Below are 21,067 nucleotides of genomic sequence, written 5' to 3' on the forward strand. Positions count from 1 at the left end.
GAAAGTGAACTGGAAAGCTCTGAAAGTCTGCACCCAGTGATGATGCATTTCCTCTAGGCAGGCTGCACCTCGCCACAGCCTCTCCAAGCAGCAGCACCAACTGGGGCCTAAGTGTTCCCAATGCCTGAGCCTATGGGGGATATTCTCATCCAAACCACCACAGGAGTGCCAAGGACTCCACCCAGGGCTCTGTGTGCTGGGTGCATGTGTGGGAGAAGTCCCTGGAGCCACGGAGGATATTTTACCCCAAAGGACACAGCTACCAAAACTGCACCTTCCTTCAGCTTCTTCCTAACTCCTCGTCTACCTGGCGTGACTTAGAGTGCAAAGAGTCATAATGATGTGGCTAATTAGGGTTCTGTCTGTGTGCAGAGTGAAAACACATGTGGACTGGATGACAAACTCCGGCTTCTAATCATGGCCAGGAAGGACCTACTTGGACAGCTCTCTTTGTTCCTGTGAAAAGGCTATGTAGTCTCTCAGGTCTGTGGGAATGACTGAGTGGTCCTGTGTGACATGCTTAGTCAGTGGCTTTTCTTAGAAAGCCTATGTCTGGCTGAAAGTCAAAATATACACATCTCTACTAAAAGTCTTCTCAGCTCATTTTGGTTTGTTCTCCTTCCTTACCCTCCCCTCCTCTCCCCTCTTTTTTCCCTGCCCTTTCTTTTCTGAGACAAAGGTCTCATGTAGCTCAGGCTGGCTCAAACTGCCTGTATATCCGAGTGTGGACCTTGAACTCCTGATCTTCTTTGCTTCTATCTCCTGAGTGCTGGGATTACAGGCATGTGCCACTGTGGCCAGTTTCTGTGTACTGGGAATCAAACCCAAACAATCACTCTGCCAACTGAGCTACCTCTCCAGCCCTCTTCTCTTCATGTTCTCATAACAGTCCTGGATATAGAGAGGATCAACTGCATTAGAGAGTTGTACTTCCTGACAAAAATACCTTCTTGAAGGAAATCCTTCCTTCTGAGTGAAAGTTTATTTTCCAAAAAATTGTTCAGGGAAAACTAGATTGGAGGGATAGAAAATAAACTCAACAGAAATGCCCAATAGGCTAGATTCCAGAGGATCAAAAGGCAACCCACTGGCATGCGTTACCAGGCAACTGTCTCTCTGAGGATGCTGCCATTTTGAGTTTACAGAATAATCAGGTGCCCTGAATTCCTGACAAAAGATGTCCTAGGATAATAAGGAATTCATCTGTGACCACAACCAAAGCAGGAAGCTCTCTTGCTAGGCTCCCTGTTTCGCTTCTCTGCTGCTGTGATGAAACAGTATCCAAAAGCACCTTGGGGAGAGGAGGGTTTATTTCGTTTTACAACTCATAATGTAAATGAATTAATGGTCATAATCCATCACTGGGGGAAGCCAGGGCAGGAACCCAAGGCTTGGAGATGAAGCTGAGACCACAGAGGAATGTAGACGAATTTCTAAACAGTCTTATTAAATAAAAAACATGGCCGGGCGGTGGTGGTGCACGCCTTTAATCCCAGCACTCGGGAGGCAGAGCCAGGCGGATCTCTGTGAGTTCGAGGCCAGTCTGGACTACCAAGTGAGTCCCAGGAAAGGCACAAAGCTACACAGAGAAACCCTGTCTCGAAAAAACAAAAATAAATAAATAAATAAATAAATAAATAAATAAATAAATAAATAAATAAAAAACATGGAGCCAGATATACGGGTAAAAACCTGAGAGATCAGGGAAATAGGGAAAGCCACAGCTAACCTCACCTCACCAACTCCACAGCTTCCAAAGCGAGCTACTTCCTGTCTACCCACGCCTATATGCCTTGCTGTTCTGCCATCTGATTTGCTCTCTCTGTCTAGGTATATCACTTCCTCTTCCTGCCCAGCTCTGTCACTTCCTGTCTATCTGTACAGACCTCCAGACCTCCATGTTTAACTAGTGTTGGAATTTAAGGCGAGTGCCGCCACGCCTGGGGCTGTTCTCAGTGTGGCCTTGCACTCACAGAGATCCAGACAGATCCCTGCCTGCCGAGTGATAGGATTAAAGGTGTGTGCTACTGTTACCTGACTTCTGTTTAATATAATGGCTGGCTTTTTCCTCTTATCTCCAGGCAAGTTATTTATTAGAGCACAAATAAAATATCACCACAGAGGAATGCTGCTTACTGGCTTGCTTACCTATCATTCTTACACAGCCCAGGATCACCTGCCTAGGGATGGCATTCTCCACACCTAGAGTGGGCTGAGTCTTCGTACATTAATTAACAAGTCAGAAATGTCACACAGACATGGCTGGAGGCCTATCTTGTCGAGACAGCTTCTCATTGAGGTTCCCTCTTCGCAGGTTGTGTGATGTTGACAGTTAAAGTCAACTCTATGACACAGGGATACATACATGACTGTGTTTATTTTGTTTGGTGTTTGGTGTTTTCCCTCATAGTATCCTTGTTTCATGTCTTCAAAGCAACGAGGTTCATCTTCTGTGTGGGATATTTTTGTTATCTCCTATTAGGAATAGGAAGTAATGAAGGACTATGTAGGGCAATGATTTGTAGATGCTTCACTTCTGATCCTATAGTTATTAAGCTGTTTCACCTAGAAGAAAAGAAAAACATTCCCACATACATATTAATTGAAAACAGTTTTATCTGGTGGTGCATGCCTTTAATGCCAGCACTTGGGAGCCAGGGGCAGGCAGATCTCTGTGAATTCAAGGCCAGCCTGGTCTACAGAATGAGTTCCAGGACAGGCAGGATTGCTGTGGGATGTTCTTTCTGTATGCTGTGAATATGCGTTGCTCTGATTGGTTGATAAATAAAGTTGTTTGGCCTATGGCAAGGCAGCTTAGAGGCAGGTGGGAAATCCAGACAGATATATGGGGAGAAGAAAAGAGAGTCAGGAGTCACCAGCCAGACACAGAGGAAGCAAGATGACAAGGCAGAACCGAGAAAAGGTACCAAGCCACGTGACTAAACATAGATAAGAATTAAAGGTTAATTTAAGTGTACAAGGTAGTTAGTAATAAGCCTGAGCTAATGGCCGAGCAGTTATAATTAATATAAGGCTCCAAGTGATTATTTTATAAGGTCATGGGCTGAGCAAATACCACTACAACCTTCAATGCTTACCAATACAAGCATTGAAGTATATGAGTTTATGGGGAACATTCTCACTCAAACCACTACAGGGCTGGAGAATGAACTCAGGTTCTTGTGCTTGCTAGGGAAGCACTCTACATAAACTAAATCCCCAGTCCCCTGTCACCTTTTATTCATTTTTCCTGAGTGAAAACCAAATTTGTGCAAGAGTCTTGGTAGATACGAGTGTAGTAGAAGACCACCATCCCAACCTTCAAGTGTTTACCTTCCTTGAAAGGGAGAGACACATCTTAATCAATAGCTCTTGGCCAATGATTTAGAAGTGAAAATAGCAGGATGTATAAGTGGCATTCTATGTATATATTCTAAGTATGGTGGTGCACACCTGTAATCCCAAGACTTGGAAGGTAGAGGCAGGAGGATCAGGAATTTAAGGTCATTCTCAGCTCACGGTAAACTTGAGTCTAGCCTTGGCCACAGAAGACACCTGGTCTAAAAACAAAGCAAACAAAACCCAATAGGGCCAGGAAGATGGCTCAGTAAATAAAGGTGCTTACTGTGCGAACCTGAGTTCAGAGGCCCTAAACCTGTGTTAGAAGCTGGGTGCAGAGGCTCTTTTATCTGTGAGGGCTCATTGTGGAAGGGTTACCTGTGACTCTTTCAAGCAAACGGGGATACAGAGAACTTAGTGCTTATGAGACTGGTGTGTGTGTGCGCGTGCGTGTGTGTGCGTGTATATTCTGTACTATACCCCAGGAACACTTTTTTTTTTTTGTTTAAAGGACTGTATTTATTTTATTTTATTTTTATTTATTATTTATTTTGGTTTTTCGAGACCAGGATTCTCTGTGTAGTTTTGGTGCCTGTCCTGGATCTTGCTCTGTAGACCAGGCTGGCCTTGAACTCACAGAGATCCGCCTGGCTCTGCCTCCTGAGTGCTCCACCACTGCCTGGCTTTATTTTATTTTATTTTATTTTATTTTATTTTATTTTATTTTATTTTATTTTATTTTATTTTATTTTATTTTTGGTTTTTTGAGACAGGGTTTCTCTGTGTAGCTTTGCGCCTTTCCTGGAACTCGCTTTGTAGACCAGTCTGGCCTCAAACTCACAGAGATTCGCCTGGCTCTGCTTCCTGAGTGCTGGGATTAAAGGCGTGCTCCACCACCGCCCGGCTTTATTTTATTTTTTAATGATATGTGTATGTGTATGGGTGTGTGTGGGGGTATAGGTATGTGCAAATGTGTGCAGGTGCCTGGGGAGGCCAGAGGTGCTAGAGCTATGCACAGGCAGTTGTAAGTTGCCCAATGTGGGTGCTGGGAACCAAACGGGTGCTCTGCAGAAGCAGTGCACACTCTTTCTCCAGCCACACCTTATTTGTTTTTTATCTTTTATTTTTGAGGCTGGTCTTTCAGTGAACAAGGAACTTCCTGTTTTCACTAGACTGGCTGGCCAGCCAGCCTCAGGGGTCTTCCTGACACTACCCTCTTGAGCTCTGGAGTGACAAATGTATGCCACTGCATTCAGCTTTTAAGTGGATGCAGGGTCTTCATGCTTGCACTATAAACACTTTACCCACTGAGCCATCTCCCTAGACCCTAAATGCTTGAATATTAAAGGAGCAATCACTTCTAATCATGCTTTGCTAGGCTATAAATCCACTCCCCCACCTTCTTTCTTTCCGACAAAACACACACACACACACACACACACACACACACACACACACGGCATTTGTGTGCACCACATGTGTATAGGTGCCCTCATGGCTCAAAGGGGGTTGGAACACTTAAAACTGGAGTTACAGGGCAATTGTGAGCCATTTGATGTGGGTACTGGGAACCGAACCCAGGCCCTTTGGAAGAGGTATATGCTCTTAACCATTTAGCCAATTCTCCAGCCCCTGGAAATCCCCATTAAAAGACAGTAGCAGGGCCAGGCATGATGGTGCAAACCTGTAGCCCCCGTTGTTCATGAAGCTGAAGCAAGGGAGTCACTTGAGCTCAGGCGTTTAAGGCCTTCCTGAGCCACATAGTGAGATCCTGGTTCGAAAATAAACCCATCAATAAACCAAAACAACAACAAAGGCAAGCCACACGGAGGGAAGAAGTAAGGAAACATTTTATTTTATTTTATTTTATTTTATTTTATTTTATTTTATTTGGTGCTGAGAATTGAACCTGGGTCCTCTGGAAGAGCAGTCAGTGCTCTTAATCACTGAGCCATCTCTCTAGCCCAAGGGAACATTTTAAATTACATTTATTTACAAGTGTTTGTGGGAGCAGATATGTATGGGCACATATGTGAAGGTCAGAGGACAACCTGTGGGAGTCTGTGGTCTCCAGTGTGGTGATATATTGTGCACCCTAATAAAACATATCTGGAGATCAGAGGACAGAGCCAGCCACTAGATTAGACAGAGAGGCCAGACAGTGGTGGCACACACCCTTAATCCTATCACTGGAGACAGAGATCAGTCTGGAGCTTTATGAGTTCAAGGCCATGCTGGAAACAGAGCCAAGTGTGGTGGAATGCACCTTTAATCCCAACACTTGAGCTCTCATGCGTTTGCTTGGGAAGCACACATGCCTTTAATCCCAGGAAGTAAGATGGCAGAGCAGAGAGAGGTATATAAGGCATGAGGAAACAGGAACTCACTCTCTTGAGGCTGAGGATTTCATAGAGGCAAGAATGTGGCTGGCTTGTTCTGTTTCTCTGATCTTTTAGTTTTCACCCCGATATCTGGCCCCAGGTTTTTTTGTTTTTTTTTTAATAAAACCTTTTAAGATTCGTGTCACTTGCCGGGCGGTGGTGGCGCACGCCTTTAATCCCAGCACTCGGGAGGCAGAGCCAGGCGGATCTCTGTGAGTTTGAGGCCAGCCTGGGCTACCAAGTGAGTTCCAGGAAAGGCGCAAAGCTACACAGAGAAACCCTGTCTCGAGAAAAAAAAAAAAAAAAAAAAAAAAAAAAAAAAAAAGATTGGTGTCACTTGCCAGATGGTGGTGGTGCACGCCTTTAATCCCAGCACTCAGGAAGCAGAGGCAGGTGGATCTCTGGGAGTTCGAGGCCAGCCTCGGCTACAGAGTGAGTTCCAGGAAAGGTGCAAAGCTATACAGAGAAACTCTGTCTCGAAAAACAAACAAACAAACAAACAAAAGACTCATGTTACACCCCAGGATCAGGATCATACTTAAGTTAAGGGAGCCTGGGGGAGCCTTTGGTTGTAAGGGTCACTTAGATTACTAGCCACCGATTCTAGTTGTAGGACCTTGATATGGCCTGGCCCAACAGATAACACAGATCACCAGCCTGTTAATCACCTCCAATTCCCAGCCTTCTGGATGGAAGAACAAGTTTTCCATCTCCTCCTTTGAAAGGACAACACAATGTGGTTAACATCCCTGGTTTTCCCGGAGACTGTGGGCACAAGGACCTTCATGCTGTGCTCCCAACAAGCCGTCCTGAAGGTCCAGCAAGGAGGCCCTTTAAAGGCTTTTGCTGATGAGCATCCAGACAGCTGACCCACACCTGGGCAGTGCGAGGTAAGGCTAAATATTAACACATAAGAAGATTAGCACAGACTGCGGGAGGATTCTCACTGGGCTAAAGGCCATTTGCTTACAAATCTCTTAGTCCTGGGGAGGCTCTGTCCGTGGGGAAGTGGAGCCAAGAGGCAGGAGGCTGGGAGGAAGAGCTGCTCTTTTCTATGAGAAGGACTCTATTTTCAGCTTCCATGGTGATCTCTGAAGGGTGAAGCTGAAGATGGTTTCTTTTCTCCGGGGTCAGACCCAAACAAACGTAAGAAAAAAAAATGTAGAATCAAATCTCTAATACAGGACTTACAAACCCCGTTTTATTCATCTTTTGGTGTGTGTGTGTGTGTGTGTGTGTGTGTGTGTGGTGAATGCACATGTGTGTGAGCAGGTCTGTGCCTGTGTGCACATCGGGAGGCCAGAAGAGGACATCAGGTGCCCTGCTCTGTCACGCTCTGCCTTGTCCCCAGAGATGGGAACCTGCCGCTGGACTGGCCACCAGCAATCCCCCCTTGATCCCCCGGGCTCCAGCCCTGACACAGGACAGGAATTACAGGCAAGCACAACCACACTGAGCTTTTCCTTTGGTTTTTCAGTATTTTATTTTATGTATATAGGTATTTTACCAGCGTGTATGTCCATGCACCACGTGTGCTGTGCCCAGGGAGGCCAGAAGAGGGTGTTGGATCCCCTGAAACTTAAGTTACAGATGTTGTGAGCCACCTTGTGGGTGCTGGGATTCAAACCTGTGTCCTCTGGTGGAATAATGAGTGCTCTTACCTGCTGAGCCATCTCTGCAGCCCTCACTGCACTGGGCTTCCCCCCCCCCCCCAGACAGGGTTTCTCCGTGTAGCTTTGCGCCTTTCCTGGAACTTACTTGGTAGCCCAGGCTGGCCTCGAACTCACAGAGATCCGCCTGGCTCTGCCTCCCGAGTGCTGGGATTAAAGGCGTGCGCCACCACCGCCCGGCTGCACTGGGCTTTTAATGTGGATGCTAGGATCCAAACTTGGGCCTTCATGCTTCAGCATTTGAGAAAGGTTTCCTGTAGCCCAGGTTGGCCTCATACTCACTATGTAGCTGAGGATGACCTTGAACTTCTGATCCTTCTGCCTCCACCTTCATTTCCTAAGAGCTGAGGTTACAGTTGGGCACTACCATACCCGGCATGGCCCTTCTCCTAACTGGGGTGGAGGGGATGTGCTTATGTGGGTAGGACTTATTTAACCAGCACTTGGTTTACTCAGGAGCGGTCGGCACCTGGTTCCCATGTTGTGGCCTCCTGATTGGTCCCTGCTTCTTTCTCAGTGTGATTTTATTGCAGATTCATCCAAGAATGCAGCCTGCCTCCTGCCTCATTTTTTTTTCTTAAAGATTTGTTTATTTATTGTATATACAGTATTCTATCTGCATGCATGCCTGCAGGCCAGAAGAGGGCACCAGATCTCATTATAAATGGTTGTGAGACACCATGTGGTTGCTGGGAATTGAACTCAGAACCTCTAGAAGAACAAACAGTGCTCTTAACATCTGAGCCATCTCTCCAGCTGCTATCCTATACCTCTTAAATCCATGACTTTTGAGAATTGCTTTGGCCAACCGAATGGAACAGGAGAGATATCTTTCAAATTCTATAGTCTTCCTCTTCCTCTTTCTCTTCCCCTTCTTCCTCCTCCTCCTCCTTCTTCTTTCTTCTCCTTTTTTTCTTTTTTAGATTCAAGGTATCATTATTTATTTGTTACTCTTTTTTGTTTGTATGTTTGTTTTTGTTTTTGAGACTAAGATACCCCTGGCTATCTTGGAACTCTGTAGACCAGACTAGCCTTGAACTCTGAGATCTGCCTGCCTTTGCTTCCCAAGTGCTGGGATTATAGGCAGGTGGCCATCACCACACAGATTATTTGTTATTCTTTTTGCTTGTTTGTTTGTTTTTATTTTGTTTTTTGAGACATGGTTTCTCTGTATAACAGTCCTGGCTGTCCTGGAACTCGCTTTTGTAGACCAGGCTGGCCTCAAACTCACTAAGATCCTGCTGCCTCTGCCTCCCAAGTGCTGGCATTAAAGGTGTGTGCTACCACTACCTGGTTTATTTGTTACTTTTAAAAGACTTCTTTTTGACTGGACTCAGACTTAGAAGTAGAAACTGTCAATGAGGACAGCCTGTCTCTTGGCGATCTGTTCCTGTAGCTCCCACCTGCTGATACATGGAATAGTCCCGTCATGAGACAGTAAAGCCTAGGCAGACTGCTGGCTTTGAGGAACCATGTGGAGGGGCTGCAAGCTAAGGGCCATCATTAAGGCCCTAGCCCATCCTAGACTCTCTGGAGCAAATAACTCTGTCAGTGGATTGTACTTGCATAAGAAACTCCAAACAAAACTAGTGGGACCACACATCTGAGTCCAGCTAATCCATAAGACCATGAGAAATAACGAGGCAGTGCATGTGTGAGTGCGTGCATGCGTGTTTGTGTGTGTGTGTAACAGTAACCAGAAGAAGGCATCTGATGTCCCCCTTCAGAAATCTCCATTTATTCTTATTTATTTATTTTGGTTTTTGTTTGTTTGTTTGTGTGTTTTTTTTATGGTGAAAAAGTATATTTAGAATTAGCCAGATGGACTCAGTTTAGATGATACCAATTTTGATGGCAACATCCAGAGCATCATAGTCAGAGCCAACCGAACATACGCCTTCTTTTCTCCATCAGGCCTTATGAGAGTGTTGACTTTGGCCACATCAACGTCATAGAGTTTCTTCACAGCCTGTTTGATCTGGTGCTTGTTGGCCTTGACATCCACAATGAACACAAGTGTGTTGTTGTCTTCTATCTTCTTCATGGCTGACTCAGTGGTCAGGGGGAATTTGATGATGGCATAGTGGTCAAGCTTGTTTCTCCTGGGCCCGCTCTTTCGAGGATATTTAGGCTGCCTCCTGAGCTGCAGCGTCTTGGGCCACCGGAATGTGGGTGACGTGCGGGTCTTCTTCTTGTGGCTGTGGACACCTTTCAGCACTACCTTCTTGACTTTCAAGGCCTTCACTTTGGCTTCGGCTTTGGGAGGGGCAGGAGCTTCCTTCTTCGCTTTTGGCGCCATCTTGGCGAAAAGTGTTTGTTTTTGAGACAGGGTTTCTCTGTGTAACAGCTTCTGGCTGTCCTGGAACCTGCTTGTAGATCAGACTGGTCTCCAACTCACAGAGATCTGCTTGCCTCTGCCTCTCTAGTGCTGGGGTTAAAGGCCTGCACCACCACTGCCTGGCTTCCATCTATTCTTTTGAGGCAAGGTCTCTCCCAGAACCTGGAGCTCATGTTTTCTCAGCTAGGTTAAAAGCCAGCAGGCTCCAGTGGTCCTCCTTTCTCTGTCCCCTTCAGACAGGTGCCACAGGCACATGTGGGATGCTGGACTTCCTATCGGGAGATCTGAACCGTGGTGCTCATAATCACCCAGCAAACCGCTTACAGTAGCCAAGCCGTCCTCCAGCCCCTACAGCACTGCTGTTTGCGGCTGTCGCCCTTTGCAATGGCTTGCAGGGCCGCCGCCGTGCGGGGGAGACTCGGCCTTCTCCAGTTGGCTTTTGTCTGGATTGCCGCAGCAGCCGTCCCACATGGGTGAGGGAGGGAGTAGAGACATAAGGGGTGTGGAATTTTGAAAATAGAAATTCCTCTAACTCATTCCCTGTCATCTCCCCAGCCCTCTGCACCACATGTCTCCGAGCTCTGCGTCTCCAGCGAGGCAGACCGCTGCTGGCGACCTGACCCGACATTTTCTTTCCCTACTTAGTAGCACCGCTCTGATTTTAGCAGTCTCCCCGACAAAAGCCGTCTATTTCTGAGCCTCTTTTGTAAGGAGGAACTGCCAGATGAGAACGTATAATGGGCTTTAAATGGAAGCAGTCTGAGAGATTTGCCGGAGTGACTCCCTAAGCGGAGCTGACTTACGAAAAGGGTTTCTTTCTTGCTCATCTGTCCTTTCTTCCATGCCTGCCCAGAACGTAGATGCATTGGCTGGAACTGTAGTTGTTACCTGGCCCCATGAAGTGACTAATGATGAGAAACATGTACCAGAAATAGCAGGATTGAACGAGAAGACCAAGGGTCTGGGGAGATGGCTCAGCGGTTAAAAGCCTTTACTGCTCTTCTATAGGACCTAGGTTAGTCTCCCAGCTCCCAGCCCTCACCCCACCACATGGTGGCACACAACCATCTGTAATTCCAGTTTCAGATGATGTGATGGCCTCTGTAGGCATTGCATGTGTGTGGTACATAGATATGCATACCTGCAAAACACCCATACACATAAAGTAAAAAGAAATAAATCACAACAAATCTAAAATAAGAAAAAGAAAGACAACACTGAGTCCCTGATGGCTCATTGGAACAGCCATTTAGCTTTGCATTGCCCACTTCCTTATTCCATATATGGAACAAGGAATAAGCTCCTTGAGCTACAGCTGATGCCCTCACCAATGTGTCTGTAAGCTTTAACATTTGTATCAATTTGTGTTTCTGACTCTGGTTGCTTAGGTTGGGTCGGGGGAGTCCCACAGTTACTCTTCAAAGGCTACCATGGTCTTCATTTGGTGTTACGGTTGGTTCATAAAATGTAGCCCACAGGCTTATGGGTGGAGCCTCACTGGAGGAAGTGGATCTCTGAGGGGCTGGTCTTCAGGTATCTAGCCCCACCTCACTTTCTGTCCATCTCTGCCAGCTAGTCCTCGGGATGTGAACCAGTAGCTTTAGGCTCCTGCCGTCACAGACTTGAGTGGCTGTGGCAAGCACAGATTCTGGTGCAAGGATTTGATGGGGAGCTGGGGTGGGGCGGAGGAGTGCTCGGAGCACTGGAGGTGAAGTCGGGGGAGAAAGGAGCAAAGGCAGGGTTGCTAAAGATCAGACTCCTGCTTTAGACACACGAGGCCAGACCAGACAAAATAAGAAGGGAACGGAACATTTGGAGCCCAGCTCCCACTGCTCATGGGTTGCTGGGAGCAGTGGCTCTCCTTGCCTGGGCTGGTCTGCTTTCTGAGATGCTCCTGAGCAAGGCTGCAGCCAGAGCCAGGGCTCAGGTGGTCTCAGGTGCTGCAGTAGGAAGTGGTCTGTTGATGTGTGCTCAGAGAATGTGAGCACAGCTCTGACAAGGTCTGCAGAATAAACCCCAGACCTGGGAGGTCTTGTCTTCAACAAAAAAGGACTAGGTGCTCTTGTATGGCGCTTTGCTCTTCCTGGTTAGGGTGTGTGTGTCTTCTGCACATGTGGGTGGGGGCCAGGTGTCAGCTTCAACAATTGTTCCTAGGGTGCTATCAATCTTGCTCTTTTAAAGATTTATCTTTATTATTTTAAATTGTGTGTGTGTGTGTGTGTCTGTGTGTAGGGTTGGTTATGTGCATATCAGTCAGGTATGTGGAGAGAGTGTCAGACCTACAGCTGAAGTGACACACTGTTGTGAGTCAACTGACATGGGTACTGGCATCTGAACTCAGGTCCTTCAGTAAGAGGACTGAGCCATCCCCCCAGCCCCTCTGACCTTGTTCTCTTAGACAGGCTCTCTCACTAGCCCATTCAGCTAGACTGGCTGGCCAGCTAGCCCCAGGGATCCACCTGTCTCTGCCTCCCAGTGCTGGGATTCCATGTGTGCACTGCCACATCCATCTTTTGTCACATAGGTTCTAGGACAGCAGACTGGGCTCCTCATGAACATTAACTTCGGCTCCTAGACATTCCTCTAAACCTCACAGTTCAGCCCAGTGTAGGGAGAGACGGTTTATTTTACTGGGCAGAGTCAGCTGATGAGGAAGGAGATGGCCTTTGGCTCCTGAGAACCAGAAGAACACAGCTGGCTGGTTGGTCATCTGGCATGTCCCTTTTCTGTGTTATGATGCCACTGAGTTTCTAAAAACAACCTAAGCCTGGAGTCTGAGGGCCTGGCCAAGTCTGGACCAAAGACTGCTCTCAGAGAGGTTTGTCTAGGGCTGACATGGGTGTTCTGGACAAGTGGCTGAGAACTGCCAAAAAGGACAAGTGACTTAATGCCTTTACCCTTTCTTTTCTTTATCTGGAAAAAAAAAAAAAAAGAGAGAGCGTTAAAGGAGCTGTCCAGGGTATTCGCAAGCTCAGGGATTCTGGGACTGAATGTTGCTGGCCTGCCTTGTACTCTCTAGCCAAAGAAAGTCATCTCTGCAATCTTCCTTTTTTCCATTTTTGGCATGTAGCCCAGGCTAGCCTCAAACTTGCTATGTAGCCCAGGATGACCTTCAATTCCTGATCTTTCTGCTTCTACCTCTCAAATGCTGGGATTATAGACATGTGTTGCTATGCCCAGTCTATGTGGTGCTGGAGATCAAACCAAGGGCTTTGTGTATGCTAGGCAAGCACTCTACCACTGAACTACATCCCCAGCCTAAAGGGTCTAGACTTTTGGACTCACTATCTTTTGTGTGTGTGTGTCTGTCTGTATGTTTGTATGTGTGCATATATGTGGTGTATATGTGCATGTGTTCCATATGTGTGTGGGGTGCATATGCTCCACATAGTTGTGTGTAGAGCTGTAAGAAGTAGATGTTGGGATGTATTCCTCAGTGGCTTCTCCACTTTGCTTTTTGGGATAGACTCTCTCCCTGAACACCGAGACAGGCTAGCTAGTCAGCAAGCCCCCAGAATGCATCTGTCTTCACCTCCACTGTGCTGGAGTGCTGTGGAATGATCCTTCTGTGTACAATGAATATGTTAATAAAAAGTTGACAGGTCGGTAGTCAGACAGGAAGTTAGGCAGGAAAGCAAAACTGAGAATGATGGGAAGGAGGACAGAGTGAGAGAGACACCAGCCAGCCGCAGAGGGAGCAAGACATGCTGGAGGATAGGTAAAGCCATGAGCTATGTAGTAGAATGTAGATTAATAGAAATGGGTTAATTTAAGTTGTAAGAGCTAGTTAGTAATAAGCCTGAGCTATCAGCTGAACATTTGTAAGTAATACAAGCCTCTGTGTGTTTATTTGGAATCAGGTGATCGGGGGATCAGACATGTGAGCCATGACCAGCTTTTGAGTGGATAGTAGAGTCAAACTCAGGTCCTCATGCTTGCCTAGCAAGCACTTTGCCCACTGTGCTAGTTTTTGTCAACCTGACACAAACTAGAGTTATTTGGGAAGAGAGAACCTTAACTGGGAAGATGCCACCTTCAGATTGGCCTGTCATCAAGTTTGTGGGGTGTTTTCTGGTAGTGGTTGATGTTGGAGGGCCCAGGCATTGTGGGCAGTGTCATCCCTGGACAGGTGGTCCTGGGGTGTATAAGTAAGCTGAGTAAGCCATGGGGAGCAAGCCAGTAAGCAGCATTCCTTCACGGTCTGTGCTTCAGTTCCTACCCTGACTTCTCTTCATGATGGACATGTCGCCAAATAAAGCTTTTCCTCCCAAGTTGCTTTTGGCCAGTGGTTTATAACAGTATTAGAAACCAACCTGGAAGAGCCATTGAGCCATCCTGTCAGCCTGGATTCATCCTCTTTTGACCCTGTAAACCCATAAGGGAACACCCAAGTGTTGAGTGACACAAAAAAAAGCATTAGCTACAGTCATAGAAACTCAAAGAAGAGTGGCCAAATGATTTATAGTAAGTCAGGTATAGAATATAACTGAAATTATAGAAACACTTCAAAGAATTTTTTCTTTGTGGAGCCAGGGAATCGAACCCAGGGCCTTGGGCATGTTACACAAATACTCGACCACTGAGCTTCATCCTCAGTCCAAATAACTTATAGAACCCTGTAAACTATGTATGAGTCACAGAAAACAGGACATAAGGGGGCTGAAGAGATAGCTCAGCAGTTAAGAGCCCTGGCTGCTCTTCCAGAGGACCCGGGTTCAATTCCCAGCACCCACATGGCAGCTCACAGCTGTCTGTAACTCCTGTTCCAGGGGATCCAATGCCCTCATACAGACACACATGCAGGCAAAACACTGATGTACATAAAATAAAAATAAATTATTAAAAGAAAGAAAACAGGACATAAAACCATACATGTAGAAGGATCCTAGCTGGTTCCAGTATATGATTATATTATAAAAGATCTGGAGCCAGGCATGGTAATGTTGTCACCCCAGAACTTGGGAGGTGGAAACAGGAGGGTCAGGAGTTTCAAGTTTCATCCACAGCTGTATAGAGAGTTCCAGGCTGATTTGGGTTCCATAAGATCCTGTCTCAAAAAATAAAACGAAATAAAATAAAACAAAATATAAAAAAGTGAAAAAATTTAATTTCAAAAAGATCTGAAATTTATTTGTGTATTTTATTTATATATTGCAAAAGGAAGTTATAACTTCTCCCTTCTTTAATTCATTTATTTTTGAGGCAGGGTCTCTTGATATAGCCCTGGATGGCCTGGAACTTACTACATAGACCAGGCTGGCCTCATTTGCAAGAGTTTGTCTGCTCTGCCTCCCAAGTGTTGGGATTACAGGACTGAGCCACTGTGCCTGGCTTTTTATATTTCCTAAGTGTCCTATTGTTACCAAAAAGTCATACTGTTTTGTTTTGTTTTTTTTTTTTTTATGGTTAAAAAAGACAAGAAAGGCTGGGCAGCTGTGGCGCACGCCTTTAATCCCAGCACATGGGAGGCAGAGCCAGGCAGATCTCTATGAGTTCCAGGCCACCTTGGTCTATGGAGCGAGATCCAGGACAGGCACCAAAACTACACAGAGAAACCCTGTCTCGAAAAACCAAAAAAAAGAAAAACAAAGATAAGAAAATGTTCTTCTCTTCAGAGGAAGCATGAAAACAGTGTCCACTCGGGCCTTTTGCTTGTCTGCAAGAGCTCTTGTGTGGGCACCAGGGACTGCACTGTCATCTCTGACTCACTGGATTTAATTGGCATGGTCAGAGGGAATCAGCATCACCCCCTCACTGCTTGCTGTGACATTGGAGTCAGAGATCTTGTCTTGCAAATGCTACCTTCTCGGTCTTCAGGGGAGTTTCCATGTGGTCATCTGCCCATACTTGATAACTCTATAGAGAAAGGCTGACATCATTTATTCTTAGTAGGAATGGAGTTGGGGGATGGGAACCACAAAGGAGAATGCTACCATTTGTGGTAGTTTGAATGAGAATGGTCCTCAGAGGCTCTTATGTTTGAATAGTTGGCCCCCAGTTGGTGGAACTGTTTGGGAAGGATTAGGGGTGTGGCCTCGTCGGAGGAAGTGTGTCACTGGGGGTGGGCTTTGAAGTTGCAAAAGACCCCCATTATTACTCTCTCTGCCTCCTGGTTGAGTTTCAGGATGTAAGCTCTTAGCTATGGCTCAGGTGACTGCCTGGCTGCCTGGCTGCTGATAATCATAGACTCTAACCATAAACACATTCTCTTATAAGATACCTTAATCATAGTGTCTTATCAAAGCAATAGACTAGTAAGTAAGACACGATTACAAATTGCTTTTTCCCTATGGCCCACAGTAATAGCTATTTCTGCTACTTAAAGTCAAATAGATCGGGCAAGGCAACAGTGGGTTTCAAAAGACCCTGACTCGGGCTGGAGAGATGGCTCAGGTGCTCTGAGCACCTGTACTTATGGACACATACTCACAATGAAAAATAAAATAAATATTCAAAAATATTCAAAAGACCCTATCATATTTTTATATACACATAATAAGTAAGTTCAAAAAAGATTAAAAAAAAAAAATAAGCTGGGCGGTGGTGGCGCACGCCTTTAATCCCAGCACTCGGGAGGCAGAGCCAGGCGGATCTCTGTGAGTTCGAGGCCAGCCTGGACTACCAAGTGAGTCCCAGGAAAGGCACAAAGCTACACAGAGAAACCCTGTCTCGAAAAACCAAAAAAAAAAAAAAAAAAAAAAAAAAAAAAAGCCATGGGGGCTGGAGAGATGGCTCAGAGGTTAAGAGCATTGACTGATCTTCCAGAGGTCCTGAGTTCAACTCCCAGCAACCACATGGTGGCTCACAACCATCTATAATGGGATCTGATGCCCTCTTCTAACATTGTATAAATAATAAATAAATCTTAAAAAAGAATAAGCCCTGTATTCCTCAGTAAAAGTATATGGTGTGGAAGCCAGGTGTGGTGGCGTACGCCTGTAAATCAGCATTTGACAGGTTGAGGCAGGAGAATTAAAAGTCATATTGAGTCTGAGGCAAGCCTTGGTTACATGAGACTATCTCAGAACACACACACACACACTCACACACACACACACACTCACACACACACACACACTCACAAAGTAGGAAGAGGCAGTGAAATAGTTCAGCGAGAAAGGCACTTACCAACAAACCTGATGAAGGGAGTGTTATGAATTATTCATGAGTGAGAAACCCCCAGCTGGTGGGGCCAGGGTACCCCACGTGTGCAAGGAACCATGCTGGCGTGCTGGGCAGATGCAGCGGCAGGCTGGCAAGGGACCCACTCCATGTGGGCATGGCGGCAGGGTGGCGGGTGGACATTCACAACCCAGATGCTACATCCGGGCAGAAATGGTTTATTATAATAGAGAGACAAAGAGGAGATAGGAAAGGGAGAGACGAGAGAAAGAGAGAGAGAGGGAAAAGAGAGAGAGAGAGAGGTCAAGGGGCGCACACCTCGTGGGAGAGGAGAGGAGAGAGAGAGAGAAAGGGGTGGAGTTTTTCCTTAAGAAGAGGCTTCTATGTCAGGATGCCGGGCAGGTTGAAAATTGTAAGATTTGTAATCTCAGTACTCACAGGCAGAGGCAGGAGGACCAGATGTTCAAGGCTGCACTTACCTACATAGTGAGTAAGGCCAGTCTGGGATGCATGAAACCTTATCTCAAAAACAAAACAAAACAGAAAAAGCTATAGTAGAATTAGGACTATTAATTTTATCTTCGCAAACAAAGGCCATTAAGCAGAAAGACACCCTAAAACCCCAGTGGTTTAAAGCTCTCAACACTTAAGATGGTTAATAAGCACCTGTTAAAACCTGGGTAGAAGGGAGCAGTGAACTGTCCCTGCTCCTACAGACAACCCACTCTGGCTACTGGCTGGAACAGAAAAAAATCCCTCATTTCCCTGAAGGGCTGAGGACACTCCCCTGCCCCCTAGAACAGTCTAGCAAGAGCTTTTTACATCACTGTGCCTAAAAATAACACCCTCACTCCCAAGTGGGTTACAAGTAGAGGTGGTAGGTTCTATACATCCACCTCCGGAGCAGCCGATCAGGAAGAGAAGGGATTATGCAATAATTTGCTGTCTTGCCTGGGCAAGGCAGGGCCTAGGCTTTCCGAACAATGGCACAGAATGGCTGAGGATAAGACAGGGAGGGAAGAGAAGGGCGAGGCGAAGGAGAGTGAGGGATAAACAAAGGATTAACAGCCGGCTACACAGAGTCCCTGGTCAGCCTGGGCTGTAGTGAGACGTCTCAGACAGTGTAATAGAAAATTAGAATGGAAAGATACAGGATGACCAGATTGAGACATCTCATTATACAGTCAATGAAATTGTTGTGCTGGTTTTTTTTTTTTTTTTTTTTTAAATCTTATTTTCTTATTTGTCAGCTTGACACAAGCCAGGATCGTTTGGGAAGAGGGAATGTCAACTGAGAAAATGTCTCCTTCAGATTGGCCTGTCGGGAAATCTGTGGGGTATTTTCTTGATTCATAAATGATATAGGAGGAACCTGAACACTGGAGGGAGGGTCAGCCCTGGGCAAGTGGTCCTGGGTAATATAAGAAAGCAAGCTGAGCCAGACATGGGGAGCAAGCCAGTAAACAGTGTTCTTCCCAGATCTCTGCTGTAGTTCCTGTCCTGACATTCCTCAGTAACGGACGGTGACTCGGGACACGGAAGCCAAATCAATCCTTCCCTCCACAGGTCGGTTCTGTCAGTTCTGTCACAGCGATAGAAGGCAAACTAGAACAGTCCTAAAGTCAGGTGAGGCGGCTCAGGGGTAAAATCACTTGTTTGCTGCAAAAGTCTGACAGCCTGAGTTTGATCCCTGGAACCCAAGTTTAAGAAAAAGCCAAGCGGCCAGGCAGCGGTGGCACACGCCTTTAATCCCATCCGGATCTCTGTGAGTTCGAGGCCAGTCTGGTCTACAGAGCGAGATCCAGGACAGGATCCAAAACTGCACAGAGAAACCCTGTCTAGGGGGGAAAAAAAAAGAAAGAAAGAAAAAAAGAAAAGAGAAGAAAAAGCAAAGCCAGATGCTGCAGATGCTGGAGGTGGGGGCACCTACAATCCCAACCACTCCTATGGGGAGATGGGCATTGGAGAGAGAAGCTCCTGGAAGCTTACGGTCCAGCATAGTTATCTATGAAGTGACATAAATTCTATCCCAGTTCCTTCTGTCATTTGCTGCTCTAGTTCCCAGGGAGACTGAGTCTGAGGATTTCGAGAGATAATGCATGAAGAATGTTTAGCATGCTATAAAGAATCTGAGAGGCGTGTGGTACCTGGCCAACAATTGATTCCAAAAATATTCATTTCCTTTTGTTCTAGAGCCCAGGAAAAGACACTGAACTTCAACTTTACCTTGGAGCCCAGTAGCTCAGTATGGACACAAAAGCATGAAGACCAACAAAAGGTTCTCACCTTGGAGAGGGGCTCATGAGGCCCCATGCCATGAAATGATCTCTAATATATACTAAACTATATCCCCAGTCTACTTTGTAGTTTTTACTTTGAGAGGGTCACACTAAGTTGCTTGGGCTGACCTTGAAGTCATTCTACAGGCCAGATGGGCCTGGAACTTGGGTGCATCTCTTTTTTTTTTAGGGGGGGGGAGGGTTTCGAGACAGGGTTTCTCTGTGTTTTGGTGCCTGTCCTGGATCTTGCTCTGTAGACCAGGCTGGCCTTGAACTCACAGGGATCTGCCTGGCTCTGCCTCCTGAGTGCTGGATTAAAGATGTGCGCCACTACGACCCGGCTTGGGTGCATCTCTTATGAGTGATCTTGCCTTGAGTGCAAACTGACCCACACAAAGGGAGTTATTTGAGGCTGCTTGCTGAAAGAGGAGAGACTGAAGTGGGGTGTCTGCGTGCTCTGTGCAGGTGGTGGGGGAGCTAGGTTGTTAGGTACTCTGTCAGGTATACACAGTGTATATTCCATGTAGGGACTTACAAATCAGATCACTGTGCATGTGAACTCAAATGATCGTTTGGCAATTTCCTGTACTTGAAGTTTAGGAGAGACAGTTTAATCCCACTTCCCAAGCCTGAGCAGCTGCACTTCCTGGTGCTTGCTTGCAGGTTCCTCCCGGTGACAACGAGGCTGCTTCAATTCTGTGATTGTCAGAGTTGATTGTCAACTTGACAGACTCCACTGGGAGATGGAGCTCTGGGCATGCCTGTGGGGGAGCATCTCGATCGCCTTCACTAAGGGGGAAGACCAACTGTGGGTGCCATCATTCCCTGGCTGGGATCCTGGGTCATATAGATGGACAGTGGAGCTGAGCATCAGCCTGCATTCATCCTCCTCCATTCCTGACTGTGGATGTGACATGACCAGCTGCTTCAAGGTCCTGCCCCTTTGGCTTTCCCACAGTGATGGACCATGCCCTTGAACTGTGGGAACAAACGCTTCTTCCCTTCAACTCCTTTTGTGGGGTATTTTACCACAGTGACAGGAAACTAAGACAAGCTTTGTGGTTCCCTCTATCATATGAAACATATTCATTGCAAGCTCTAGATCAGACCAGCAGCAGGATGAGACAGCGAGACCCTGTCTCAATAATAATAACAACAACCACAACAATAATAATAATAATAAAAAGGAAGAGAAAGAAAACGGTAAGCTCAATAACATGATTTCAGTTGGTGTATAATCCCAGAGCTTAGGGGACTGAGTAAGAAGATTGCCAGGAGAGTTCAAGGTCACCCTGTAAGATGGCTGAATTCCAGGCCAGCCTGGGGCTACACGGTGAGATCCTGTGACCAAACCAAAGCAAACCAACAAAGCCTGTTTCTTTCTGCTGTAGATTGCTGGCTTGTGGTCCAGCTACGGCCATCTATCAGAAAGTGTTAGAGATGGAAGCTCAATTGCTGTGCTGCCACAGGCCTTGAGTCAGACTTTTGGTTTTAAGGGATTTCCGTGGGGATTCCTGTGTGTGCGCTTGGTTTTTACTATCAACTTGACACATCTGGAAAGAAAGACCCCCAATAGAGGAATATCCCAGATCAGAGTAGCCGGTGGCCATGTCTATGAGAGATTGTCTTGATTGCTAATTGACACAGGAGGGCCCAGCCCACTGTGGGCAGCACTGTCCCTATGCAGGTGGGCCTGGGATGTACAAGAGGTGGCTGAGCCTAAGCCTAGGAATGGCCCATTGTATGAGCCAGTGAACAGCATGTCTCTGTCCGCATGGTCTCTGCTTCAGTTTGTAGTCAAATGGTTTCCTATGTTTTGCCCAGCCCACTGTCAGGACAAACTTCTCTCATTCGCAGTCCTGCAGCTGCTTATAAAATAATCATTCAGAGGCTTAATATTAATTACTAATTGTATGGTCTATGGCAGGCTTCTTGCTA

At 46.3% G+C, this 21,067-nt stretch overlaps 1 pseudogene; it reads right to left on the reverse strand.

Annotated features, from left to right (window-relative positions):
• Positions 1-9,222: 9,222 nt before the first annotated feature.
• On the reverse strand, positions 9,223-9,689 carry LOC131914529 (large ribosomal subunit protein uL23-like; annotated as a pseudogene).
• Positions 9,690-21,067: the final 11,378 nt, after the last annotated feature.

This window comes from Peromyscus eremicus, chromosome 7 (assembly GCF_949786415.1).
Source record: "Peromyscus eremicus chromosome 7, PerEre_H2_v1, whole genome shotgun sequence".
NCBI classification, from domain to species: Eukaryota; Metazoa; Chordata; class Mammalia; order Rodentia; family Cricetidae; genus Peromyscus; species Peromyscus eremicus.